This window comes from Phocoena sinus, chromosome 11 (assembly GCF_008692025.1).
Source record: "Phocoena sinus isolate mPhoSin1 chromosome 11, mPhoSin1.pri, whole genome shotgun sequence".
In the NCBI taxonomy this organism is placed as follows: Eukaryota; Metazoa; Chordata; class Mammalia; order Artiodactyla; family Phocoenidae; genus Phocoena; species Phocoena sinus.
In genome coordinates, this window is record NC_045773.1 from 7,871,757 (window position 1) to 7,882,940 (window position 11,184).

The following is an 11,184-nucleotide window of genomic DNA, read 5'->3' on the forward strand; positions in this document are numbered from 1 at the left end:
AACCCATGTCCCCTGCATTGGCAAGCAGACTCTCAACCACTGCGCCACCAGGGAAGCCCTAGAAATTTCTTAAAATAAGACAACAATGAAGTTTTCCACATTCATGAACTCTTCCTTCCGTGAATGATTTCTCTGTAGCATGCAGTGCTGTTTGGTAGCATTTTACCCACAGCCGAACTTCTTTCAAAATTGGAGCCAGTGCTTTCAGACCCTGCCACTGCTTTATCCACTAAGTTGATGTACTCTAAATCCTTCGTTGTCATTTCAACAGTCTTCACAGCATTTTCACCAGGAATAGACTCCATGTCAAGAAACCACTTTGTTTGCTCATTTGTTAGAAGCAGCTCCTCGTCTGTTCAGGTTTTGTCATGTGACTGCAGCAGTTCAGCCACATCTTCAGGCCCCGCTTCTATTTGTAGTCCTCTTGCGATTTCCATCTGCAGCTCCTTCCTCCAGTGAAGGCTGAAACCCCTTCAAGTCATCCGTGAGGGAATCGGCATCTTCCAAACTCCTGTTAATGTTGGTATTTTGACCTCTTCTCATGAATCAGGAGTGTTCTTAATGGCGTCTAGAATGGCGAATCCTTTCCAGAAGGTTGTCCGTTTACTTTGCCCAGATCCTTCAGAGGAATTAGGTTAGGGAAGCTCTGGGGAGCCAGGCTTTGCTTCGAGGTTCAGTCCCCCTGCCTGGAGCCTCATTTGGATGCCGTGGTGGCCGTCCCCTCTCCAGATGCCCTGGGTAGCTGGTGGGGGGGCCTCCCAATGCCCAGCTGTCTCTAGGCCAGACAGGACCCCTGGGCGCTGCAAAGCCCACCTGGGAGGACAAACCAAAGGTCAGGCTGGAGGAGAAAATGAACAGAGCCCTCACGCTACTCCCATCCCTGGTGGGTGGCTTGGCAGGGAGGGCAGCTCCCCTTCTGTTTGAATTGACCAGGCCACTTAATCATCTTTTCCTTGAGTCTGAACTTCAAGAAGCTTTTCAGGTGCAAGAAAGCTGGTCGAAGCCTGGGGCAGCTCTCTACCTGTGGGTAGGGTAGGTGTCCACCTGCTTCTTCTCTCCATTCTGAAAGTTAGTTAATTTAGATTAGAATTAGGGTTTAGGCTAGGTCTAATTCAGGGTGAAGTTAATTAATTTAGGTGAAACACTCTCCCCCAAAGGCGACCCAGTGTAGGAGCATGTGACCTGGGTTTGGAACTCGCCCCCCGATGGATTTCAGCCACTCCCTCCCACGCCTGCTCGCTGTGCCTGACCAGGGAGGGGTATTTTGCAACCCGAGCTGGCATCAGAAGCCCCTCTTTAAATGCATATCCCTCAGGTAGGGGAAATGCATGAAATCTCTAATCCATCATAGAAATAAGTGAATCTAAGTGTTTCTTCGTAGAATCCCAGATATTTGGGGACAGGATGGGAAAGACAGGGCTCCCTTGATGTCCACTTGTCCCTGGACCTCACAATGTCCCTCCACAAACATTTAATAGACACTGTTGAACATTGCTCTTGTGCCAGGTGCTTTGTATACACAGCCTCTCTTTTTTTTTTTAACCGAGGTACAGTTGACACACAGCCCTGTTTCAGGTGTACAGGATAATGATTTCACTTAACATACAGCACAGTCTTATCCTTACAGCATCCATTCGAGGAAGGTCACCTCGTCATATTGTTACAGTTGAAGAGGCTTCCTTGTTCCCCCTCGTGACCAGGCGGGCACACTGTCAGTCCCAGGATCTGCACGTTTGAGACAGCCGTTGGTTCATCAGCCAACTCATTGATCACGTGTCTTGTGCACGCACAGCATACTAGGCACAGGGGCCCAGTGGTGACCACAACCAGACCTGGCATTACCCAGAAACCCACACAGATGTACACGAAATCACACCCGTGGAAGGTGCTAAGGGGGAGGGGTCTGCAGGACGAGTGGTCCTGATGGAGTCAGGAAGCTGTGGCGGGTTTGCTGGGGTAAGAGGCGTGAGCAGGAGGTGGCTTGGCCACGGTGTGTGGGCAGTGGCTGAGGCTCAGGGGACCGGAAAGAGGGTGGTATGAAACAAGGCTGGTGTAGGCAGCAGGGCCTGGACCGCTCGGGCGCCCTGGGCTGCCTTAAAACCTTTGGTCTCTACCCCTGGGGGCAGGGGGAGGACATTGAACTATTTGCAACAGAGGATGACGTCATCACAAGTGTCATTTTATTTTATTTTATTTATTTATTTGTTTAAACATCTTTATTGGGGTATAATTGCTTTACAATGGTGCGTTAGTTTCTGCTTTATAACAAAGTGAATCAGCTATACATATACATATGTTCCCATATGTCTTCCCTCTTGCGTCTCCCTCCCTCCCACTCTCCCCATCCCACCCCTCCAGGCTGTCACAAAGCACCGAGCTAATATCCCTGTGCCTTGCGGCTGCTTCCCCCTAGCTATCTACCTTACTACGTTTGTTAGTGTGTATATGTCCATGACTCTCTCTCGCCCTGTCAAAACTCACCCTTCCCCCTCCCCATATCCTCAAGTCCGTTCTCCAGTAGGTCTGCGTCTTTATTCCTGTCTTACCCCTAGGTTCTTCATGACATTTTTTTTCCCTTAAATTCCATATATATGTGTTAGCATACGGTATTTGTCTTTTACAAGTGTCATTTTAAAAGGCAACTAGCTGCTGTATGGAGTGCAGGTGGGAGGGGACAAGGGGGTTGCAGTGTCCGGAGCATGTGTGGCTGGCAGCTTGGAGTGGAGCAGTGTTGTGGAGATGGGGGAGGGGGAGACAGCTTCACAAGATACCTAGGGAGTAAGTCAGATAGTCCTTGGGATGGAGAGAACCGTGTGAAGGGTGGTGGGCGGGCGGGTGGGCTTCATGGGCCCACGGCCCCTCCGTTAGCTCAGGCTTCTGTCACTTTCTGAATCAACTTTGAACAAGGGGCTCTGCATTGCCACTTGGCACCTGGCCTTGCAAATTAGGTGCCTAGACCTGCCCTGGGGCTGGAACTGGGGCTCTAAGCCCCCTCCCCTCACCTCCAGGTGGTCCAGAAGCAGCTCTTCTGGCGCAGGTGGTGCAGGCCCTGGACCTGGAGGGCTCACTGCCCCGAGCCATGAAGCTGCGAACAGGCCAGAGCTGCAACCATAGGGGCCTGGCCCTGCAAGGAAGCAGCAGCAGGCGGGGCCAGCCCTGACCCCATTCTGGAGCTCACTTTTATTCTCTAAAAAGCAGGGAGATGGCGAGACACGATTTCTGGAGTCCTTTTTGGCTCAACATTTAATGTCTTTATGATTCTCCTGTGTCTTTGTTCCGATTTCCTGCGGCCTCTCCATATGCTGTGCCGGCCCTCAGGACTGCTGGGATGTGTATGTAGACGCTGCCTTGGAGGGGCTCCGCAGGGCCCTTGCTGGTTCTCTCTGTCACTTCTCTGTCACGCTGTGCCTGACTTCCCACCGTCAGAGAGAAATGTACCGAGATGTAAAAAACAAACAACAACAAGAACAGAAAACCACTTCTGGGAGCAGTGATACTTGTGGCCGCTTTCCGCTGAAATCTCTGTGCTGTGATCTTCACTGGAGAGAGAGGACAGACCCCCGGTGACAGTTTGGCCCAGAGCTGGGCGGTGCAGGTCCCCAGGGTGGGCCAGAAGCACCCAGCTTGCCAGGGACCGTTTTGCTGGCCAGGAGGACATCTGAGCCTCTGTTTCTGCAAGCTGCATGCGTCTCCACTGGCCCTGCGGCCTGCAGAGGTTTCTGTTCTCATTTCTCAGCGGTTTGCTCAGTACTTCGCGTCTTGCTTAGGATGTGTGGTTTCTTTAGGACCAACACCCTTGGCTCCTAATCTGGGACCTTGGGCTATAATGTTGGGGTGTGATGGATGTGGGGGGCACGTGGGGAAAACGCTCACTAACGTGGTTTTCGTGCCCTAGGCCTCTGGTTCACTCAGACCAGGGTACAGTGAAGGGAACCTTGAGCTCTGTGGCTTGGGGTGCAGAGGACAAATTCCAGCTCAGTCCTCTGGGCGTGGCCACTGGTTCCTGACCTGTGGTCCCCAGACTCCTGGGCATCCTTGTAGGCAGCGGCCACATCCTAGCTCCTGTTTCTTGGATGTTCACCGTGCACCAGGCACCATCCCACCTCTTCTTTCACTGAAGCTTCCTGAACGCCTCACTGACGTGGTGGGATTGTATATTTTCCCCAAGTGGCACAGCGGCACTTTTAGTCACACATGCCTCCAGCACCTCACCGCTCCCTGCAAAGGACAAAGTCTGTTCTCCTCCTCCCGAGCCTGGGTGGGGCTCCGTGACTGCTTTGTGGGGCAGAATGTGGCAGAGGGACGCGCTGCGACTTCTGAGACTAAGCTACAAACGGCGGTGTGGCTTCTTCTTGGGTCTCTGTCTGTCTCTCTCTGTGTCTGGCTCACTGTCTCTCTGTGTCTCTGGCTTACTGTCTGTCTCTACTCTTTCTTGTGGTGCTTGCCCTAGGATCTCAGCCACCGTGTGGTGAGGCAGCCTGGGAACCCACGCACAGGCCTTCTGACCCGCAGCTGGGATCCTGGCCGGCATCGGATGCTCTGTGGGCAGACAAGCCTTCACAAGCCACAGGGTGGTGATTCCAGCCCCCGGCCTTTGTGTGGACGTTGAACAGAGCAGAGACGAGCTGTCGCCGCCAAGTCCTGTCCAAGTCACTGTTTCACAAGCAAAGGGCACGTCCACTCTCTAGCACCTTGGTCCGTAGCTCCAGAACACACAGTTTTCAGAAAATGGGTGACAGACCAGGAGGGAGTCAGAGATCTGGTCTGATACCAATTAGCGGGGCAGTCTTAGGCAAATCACTTAATGACATGAGCCTCAGTTTCTCCATCTGTGAAGTGGGCAAGGTATGGGATTTGATAGTTGGAGCAGCGGGACACTCCTAGCAGGGGAAGGGGCTGAGCAAGGGCGTGGAGGTGGAATGCACGGGAGGAGGGGCTGTTGGGAGACCTGCACTGCCCCGGGAGCTATGCCTGGTCCAGGGAGCAGGGCGGTGTCGGTGGAGGGGAGGCCGACAGGATGGACCAGGGGCTCGGAAGGGGCCGCGGGGTGGGATTCGAAGCAGCCTGTTAAGAACTAGGAGTTTGCTGTCTGTGCCGTATTGGAGAGGAGGCTTGGTCAGCGGGGCACGTACTCAGCACCCCGAGCCTGGCGTCCCGGTCTCAGCTCGGCTTCTGATTCGTTGGGTGACATTGAACAATGTCACCTTCCTTGTTCCACACCTCAGACTCATCCTGTGTGAAATGAACGTACACGTGTGTCTGTGTTCCTCATGTCCTAAGGCTGTAGAATTCTTGGGGTCCTGCCCTCGCGTCGGGTATCCTGGGTCAGTTCTGGGAGGCTGCTCATTCAGGAAGAGGTCCTGCACTCGGCTCGCTCCAAATCACAGGCTGCGGGGACCTTGGCTGTCCCGCCCTGGTTTGGTGCATCTGTCTTGTGAGGACATGTTGCTGGAGAGTGGCCTTTCTAGGACGCTGTCGATGAAGTGTCACCAGCACCTTACAGGTGGGGGGAAGCTGCGTGCTTGACATTGCAAGGGGCTCCTCTGCCTTTCCACTGGCTGCACAGCCCCACTCAAGCCAGAGCTGACTGGGGACGCTGGGGAGCTCACCAGCATGTGAGCCGGGGGGCACTTTCCATGTGCAGGAGGGGCAGAGAGTGGAGGCCGGAGGTACTTCCATTGGTCTGTGATGAGGCTTTTGGAAACAGAGTCTCTCTTTTCACATTGCAAAGGTAATCCCTATGTACTATGAGAATCAGAACATACAGGTAGTAAAACTGGTCAAACCACCCCTATGTGTTTGTCATGTACTGCGGGGACAGTTCTCCTCTTCCCTTCCCTCTTCCTGCCCTTCGTCCTCCTTTTCCCCCTCGTCCTCCCCCTCCTCACATGGGTGCGCACGCACACACACACACACACACACACACACACACACACACACGCGCGCGACCATTCCATGTCAGTTAGCACAGATCAATTCTGTCGTTTTTCCCCTCCACGTGGTTTTTCACTGGATGCACATCCAACAGTCTTACTCCACTCATCCCTCGTGACTGTTACCAGCAACGCCTGATTAGAGTCTGTGTACCTATCTCTTGGCATTTTCACAGGATTGTTTCCAGGTTACCTCACTAGAAGTGTTCGCTGCTGTACCCAAAGGTAGCCATGTTTTTAAGGCTTTTGATACATCTTGTCCAGGTTCCTTCCAAGGAGGCGCTTCCAGAACACAGTCGTGGCAGCGATGTTCGAGAGCCTCAGATCCCGTGAGGCACCCTTCTCTCTCACTTTCGCCAGCCTGAGAGGTGAAAAGTGACGTTTCAGTTGTTGAAGCCTCCCTCTCCTGGCCGAGTGCGTTAGCGTCTCCCTCACCGTCCGTACTCGGTCCTTCTGCTAGTGTTTACCGAGTACCTACTGAGTGCCCGAGCCGTCGGTGGCACTGAGCATGCTTCATCACACCGTCTGTTTGTGCTCGCAGCTCCGCTGTGTGTGTTTTGCTCACTAGACCCAGAGGATGATAGACAGGGAGAGCTGTGAGGGATCTCAGAGATTGTCCAGTACCCTCATTTTTAGGGGAAGAACCCAAGGCCAGGGAGTGTGGGGACTTGCCCTTGGCCACACAGGGCTGTGCATTCCTGGTGGAATTGTAACTCGGGATCCCAGTCCTTCTGCTTGTCTTGATTTTCTCATCCAGCTCAGGGTCACTGGTTGGTGGAGTTCACCTCCCGACTCAGTGCTGCCATCCAGGGTCACCCTGCCGGGCACACAGTAGGTGCTTAGCAAACTATTTACTGAATGAATGTTTGTGCACAAGAGAGCACAGAGTACGCTCTGTCATGGTGTGCTCAACATCCCAGGAGGAAAGTCAGACTTCCATAAAGAAATGCCCCCCCCCCTTTTTTTTTTTGAATGGAAAAGGAAAATGAGAGGGCTGTTGGAATTGGTGGAGGCGGGGAGACAGGGCTGCCTGGGGCTTGGGACAGGTTTGCGGTAGGAGCTGTCAGGTCACTGGAATTTCCCTCAGGTTCTCTCCTCCCACCAGAGATGGACTGATCGAAGCGGGGCAGGGGGCGGTAAGGCAGACAGGAGAAGAGCTTTGCTTCCTTCGTGTGCCCTGTGTGAATCTGGACTGACTCTCCAGTGATTCCAGGGGACTGTCTCAAGTCACCTCTCTTACCTCTGTGCGGTTCATACCCAACCCCCTTGCCAGCCCCTTGCCTAATCACCGGTCATATGTCTCCCTCAGGTAAAACACTCAGGCCGCCAGGCACTCTGGTCACCACAGCGACCAGGCTGGGGGGCTAGTGCCTGCCCCTGGCTAGATCTGCCTCAGGCTTTGCACCAGCCACACTGGCCTTCTTTAACCAGCTGTGAGGCCTTGGGCAAGCCCCTCCCCCTCTCTGAACCTCAGTTTCCTCCTCTGTAGAATAGACATCATGAGAATCCCAGTCATTCTGTGTGCTGTGAAGAGAACACCCGGGTTTAAGTGACTCTTGGCTCCTCTAGGCCCTACTTTTCCAAAAGAAGTCACATTCCGAAGCCCCTTATTCTCAATAAACCTTTTCTTCTGCCCAAGAACAGCCTACTTTAAAAAAAAAAAAAAAAAAAGAACACCCTGCTTTCATTCCAAGCTCCGTTCCTTCCGAAGAAGGCCTTTTCTCTCTGGTCATGCCTTAACCTAGGCCACTGGTGTCTGCAAGTGGAGAATGCATGTCTTGACACTAGTTCCTTAATAGGGGTTGAGTTGCCACATCCACAGTCAGTGGACATGTTTGTGGAATTGGAAGCATCACACTTTATCTCTGCCATCACTCCCTCTTGGGAAGAATAGGGAACATGTCTGAATAGCACACTTTGTCACAAAGAGCCCTCTTTCAGCCAGATTTCCCCAGAGAGATTGTTCCGGGAAACAAAGGACTGACTGACCCTAGTGGTTAATTTGCTGAGGGGTGTTCTTGGGTAATCCAGCATTGTTCTCTCAGCACATTGTTATTGACAGGTATGTGCAATAGGAAAGATCATGGTAAATATATAAAGGACTGTGGTGTGTGGGACTTACTCTAGGCACTTAACACAGCACCTGGGAGACTGGACGTGTTCACATTACAGGAGAAGTCTGTAGTCAGGCACCAGCGTTTCTGAAAATGGGGATTTCTCAGTGGGCTGAGGTGGTCAGGGAGGGCTTCTCTGAAGAGGTAAAGATCTCAAATTCTCATCACACCAGTTGGGGTTCAAAGGAGTTGCTTTCCTTGCCTGGCATAGTCTCTCTCTCTCTCTGTCACACACACACACACACACACACACACACACACACACACACACACACAGTGGGTCTTACTGAATTGAAAAGACACAAGAGTTCGATCTGGAAGATGAATAAGATGGAGGTTGATTGGATGAGAAAATATATTTTCATAGGATGGTCCTGGGGTGAGGATTGTCAACGTGAGAAAACAGCTTCAGATGTACAGGATTTAACGGTTTGCAAAGCACTCCTCACGTCAATGAAGTCTTATTTCCTCACAGCCCCATGAGGTCAGCACCCAGGGAAAGTGAGTCTCAGGGGCTCCGTGACTTGGCCACAGAGGTAAGTAGGTGGTAAAACCCAGACTCCCGCATTTACTGCTGCAAGTTCACAGCGCTTTCCAAGATTAAAACATGTTTTCCTCTCTCCACGGAACAGAGGAATGAAACGTATGTTGAGAAGCGGCCTAAAACGATGCGGGCCGGAGGAAGTACGTGAGAGTTGTAAGCTGCCGCCCTGGCCCGGCCTCATGAACCTCCCAGGCCATCCCACATGCCCTGATGTTCCTGCATCTGGACAGCATCGGTAAATGTAAGGACACCAGGGAGCAAGTTTGCTGGCAGCAAGGTTATTGCTAGGATGTGTCCTCTGTCTTCATGTCTGAGTGTGTCTCTGATGCTGTCCTGTGCTAGAAGCCCCAGTGGAGACTGAGAGATCATTGGGGCGGGAGGGGGGGTAAGGAGTGGACTAAATGCGTTTATGGCTCATTTCTACCCGGACTAAAGAGCAGGGCCACCTGGGCTTGGTTGGACCCATCTCTAAATAAATGTACCAGAGCTGGAAAATTCCAAAGACGCTAGAACTCAACATCCAGTTCCTGGAGGTAGGTGTGGGTACTGGACAGGTCATCCTCTGGGTGGGAAGATTCCTTAGGTGGCCTGGTCCACTCAAGAGTGACACTGCCCATGGGGATTTTTATTTCTTCTCTCCTTCCCTCCGTCTCTCCTTCCCTCTGTCCTTTCCTCCTGCCTTGCCTCCCCTCCATCCTTCTAGAGTTCAGTGGTCCAGGAAATCTGCTCACTGAAGGCAGCTCTCTTCCAGGAGAAAGAGGGGCAGGCTGGCCTCTGGATGCCATGTTTTCTACTCTGAATTTACCCGTCAGGAGTGCTTAGGAAAAACCCCTCCTCATCCCACATGGAGCGGGGCAGATGTGTTTTACTCGGTAGAATTAAACTGTCAGATGGCACAGATCATCAAATTCCAGAAAACCAGAGGGATGAGATCTCAGAGATAAGCTATTCTGACCAGCCCCCTCATTTTACAGATGGGGAAACTGAGGCACAGTGAGATGGTCAGGCTCACTTAATCCTCACCTGAGTGGTCTGTAACTTTAACCTGTAATTTATGTGACACTACTATTATTAATACTATTAAAAACAAGACATCCGGACCAAAATGGAGTCACTTATGCTAAGCCTCAAGTCACCAAACTGGGATTTAACTTAAATATAGTTTTGGCTGTCCCAGAGATGGAATTTTAAACCAGTCAAGCAGGAATCACCTGATCAGCTCGAGTTAGGTAATCTGCTTGCTTGACCCCTGCCATCCTCTATAGGCAAAGTAACCTTGCAATAACCAGTCTGCTCTTGGCCTAGCATAACTTCCTTGCTTCCACTCCCTTCTGCCTATAAAAGTCTGTCATTTTGTACAGCTCCTCAGAGCTCCTTTATATGCGCTAGATTGGATGCTGCCTAACTCACGAATCATTGAATAAAGCCAGTAAAATCTTTAACATTTATTCAGTTGAGTTTTGTCTTTAAACAATATTATGACACAACTCTCTAGGGCAAGAAAAAGACAACTTTTGTCTCTCACCGCTTCATGATCGTGCCGAAATTCCCAGGCCTATCCTGGAATGCTCTCTCACCTAGAACCCTGGGCCCAGGATGGCAGCAGTGGTCTCTTCCCAGGATGTCTTGGCAGAGAGCTGTAATTGTGGAAACCCTGTCCTTGGCTAACTGTATTCTAGCCACAAGATTAAAAGAGGGGTAAGAGGAATGTCAGGAGGAGATGTGCATTTAATAATTTTTAAAGAGCCTTGTCCACTTCTGAATCCTCACTTTGTTTTCCTGCCTTAATTCTTGGTCACTGTAAATTACTTCAAAAAATGATTTTAGAATAGAAAAAGAGCTAGGAGTCAGAGAAGACGTCTTTAACATTTCATATTCCTTTGACACTTTTTAGGATTTTAATTTTGAAGCATGGCAAAGAGGCAGAAATGGCTTTGGGCCATAGACGAGCAGAATCACTTTAAAATGAAGATAGTTTTTTTTTGGCTTGAGATCTTCCCCTAAAACTACCTGAAGAATGAACACCTCTCCCAGTGCTGATTGGAACAGAAAGTATTTCTAATTCCCTATGAATGAAAATAGGAACAAAAGTATTCCAAAGCAAGGACATAACTTGAATTCAGAGCTGAATCCATTACATCAAGCTCCGGGGAAGGGGTCGGTGGGGAAGCCCTGAAGCTGACCTGATGATTGGGAAATACCAGTTAAATGCTTTTGTAATTTCATCACTGTCAACAGGAAGACACTGCTATCCAAGCCTCCCATTTGCCTGAGAGTCAGGAGCTTCTAAACCAAGAAAGGAAGAAACCAAGCGGATTATTTACGAGCTCCTTCCCTCTTGCTGCTTGAAGCCGCTGTGCAATTAGCCTGTTTGTTACCGCGCCGGGGCAAGGCTGGGCGAGTTTACACCGCTCGGCGGGGGTCGGCAAGGCCGGCCTCCCGCGCCTCCTAGCGGATCTGTGGGGTGGTGCAGCCCGTGCCACCCGCTGCAGGAAAGCGGGCCACCGGCCGGCAGCGCCGCGCCCTGACTCCGTCTGCGCGCACAGCCTCGGCAGCGCTCTTCGCTCGCCTCCAGTCCCTATCCAGCGACCAG